Here is a 2,546-nt window from a genome sequence, read left to right as displayed (position 1 = left end):
GGCCCCGAGAAACAAAATCAGAAAAACAAGTTTTTTACGAGCTCAAAAAAAAACTATTCAAAATAAATTCAGCGCTGATAACGGATCTTTTAAAATTGATTCTTATCTACCCAAGAATTGTTGCCAAAATGAACAAATAGCTAACTGTTACTATGTAATGAAGTGATACTGAGTATTTAATTTAAAAATATATGGGGTTTTCAGTTGCTTAATAAGTAAAATTGGCAAAGTTTTCTCTTCGTAAAGAGAAAGATGCATTCATCATTAACATATGAATCAACGCTCCACAGCAATAGACGACAGAAGGCAAAATTCATTAGGCTCCAGGGCACCATTAAAAATTTTTCTGGGGATGAGTGGGAGATGCATGGGTTTGGAACAATGCTTGTGTCGGAAAATAACTGTATTTCGTTTAATAGAATAAATTTTCAATTTTGAGAAATTTTGGAATTCCGTCAGTGAACTAGTGCCCAGGCTTGAGTTCCACCCAGTGCGGTTTTGGCCTCTCGTGTCCGGTGCAAAATCTTGATTAGCAACCCCCCCCCCTCTCCTGCCTCTCAAAAATAACAAGGCCAAATTTTAACAAAATTTTCATTTAGTAACAAAATTTGAACACACAGTATCACAAAAAAACATAAAATTTATTAAATTTGGTCCACTTACTTTTATTTTCAAGGAATGGTGATAAAGACATGGGAAAAATGAGAATTTCGAATTGAATTTGCTTATACTTACTGCCAACTACGCCCTCCACTTTATTTTATTAAAAATAAAATTTAAAATTACAAAATAATTATAACCATTAGATTATTTGTTACAAATTTTGTGCCCCTACAATTTCTGCGCCCGGGGTCTCCCCTGCCCCCCCCCCCAACCCAAACCGCCTCTGATCAACCCTATTATGAGCCTGAAGAGGCTCAAATTTGAAGAAAAAACGAATGACTTTCTGGCGAAGGAGTCTGTGAGTCACATGTACCCTCGGGCCTACGATTTACATACCCCGTGGCTAAGATGCGGAGAGTCAATAGGGATTCCTGAATTCAAGCATCTTGTATTATTTCAAATCCTTAATTGTATACATCCGTGGTACCGTACGCAAAAGCCAACACCAACAGCGGAGGGGGGGGGGGGGGGTCCTGGGACTAGGTCCCTATAACTCCATTATCTATGACCGATTTTTTCCATATCTCCACCATAGCTTTTGAGTTATCGTGCTTGCTTTTAGAAAATCCACCACCTCCCAAAAAACTCGAATTAATTTTAGCATTTTTTTTTCTCTCGTTGATGGAAGATTCTAATAAAGTGACCTATACGAGAACCATGTGATTGAATGGAGGGAAATAATACACATTATTAAGCCATTTTAAAGCGCAAAATTCAATTTATTATTTTTTTTCAAAAAAGTGTCGATAAAAAAATTCCACACAACATCTCCAAAGATTGTAAAACAGTCAAACTAAAATTGATTGGCATGATGGTGAATAAGGAGGGTTCAAGCCAAACCAACTTTTTCATCAAAAACGTTTTAGATCTATAATCTGGAATGCATTAAAACTGTTCAAAAACTACAAATTTTATTGAAATTATCTAATCATTTGACTAAATTTACGTAAAACGTTCTCTGAAAAATAAGACAGAATTCATTGCTAATACTTTGCACAAGGGCTAATGGATAAGTTTTTTATCGTTTCTAAGGGATTTCCAACTAATAAAAAATCATTGCGAGAAGAACAGAAAACAACAGATTAGAAGAAAAACAGTTGTAAGGGTTCGGGTCCCATTACAGTTCATCTCTAGATATTCTGTTCTTGAGAACTTTAAAACGTACTTAGCTGATCCAAACTTAAAATATAATTTAAAAAACAAAAAAAAAAAAAAAAAAAAAAAAAAAAAATCAGGTTTATTTAAACAATTTTAACGCTTTTTTGCATTGAAGATTTTTCGGCTAGGTTTCATTAGAAAATACCATAACCGTTAACAAGAATAGAGTTTACAAAAGTTAATGCTGCAAAATTATGTTCCAATAAAATTTTCAGAGCAATTTATTAAGAATTTTTGTTAAAATTCGCTAAATTTTTCCTCTTTTATGGCTCTTATGGGCTCTTTGGCTAGATGGAGGAGACAATCTTTAGTTTCAGTGGGATTGAAAGGGGAAATGCAACTTAAAATTTTGTGTGTGACAAAAATTAAAAACAAGGTTTCTCAGTTCCTCACAAAACAGTAGACGCTACAGCTTTTTCCTTTAGAGAAGGGACAACCAGTTAATTAAAAGGTGACGAATTATATGTGTAGCTCTCTGCGAAAACTTCTTAGTAATTTTTCTAAGAAAAACATACAAATGCACAATGGCAGTTAATTTTCAACTTCAAAATTAATTGGAGTTTGACAGTATGTAACCACAAGCTTGACTTAATTTGGTCAGTGGCATGTAGCTGATTTTAAGCTGATTTTTCAGCTTCCAACTTTGGATTTTCTTGGCCCAATTTTCAGCTAGACGACATATTTTCGAGTTCTTAACTTAGTTAGAAGCTGGAAATTCTTGGAAC

This window comes from Artemia sp. Qi Xiang Cuo, chromosome 12, assembly GCF_049724085.1.
Source record: "Artemia sp. Qi Xiang Cuo chromosome 12, ASM4972408v1, whole genome shotgun sequence".
In the NCBI taxonomy this organism is placed as follows: domain Eukaryota; kingdom Metazoa; phylum Arthropoda; class Branchiopoda; order Anostraca; family Artemiidae; genus Artemia; species Artemia sp. Qi Xiang Cuo.
This window is presented reverse-complemented; position numbering follows the sequence as displayed.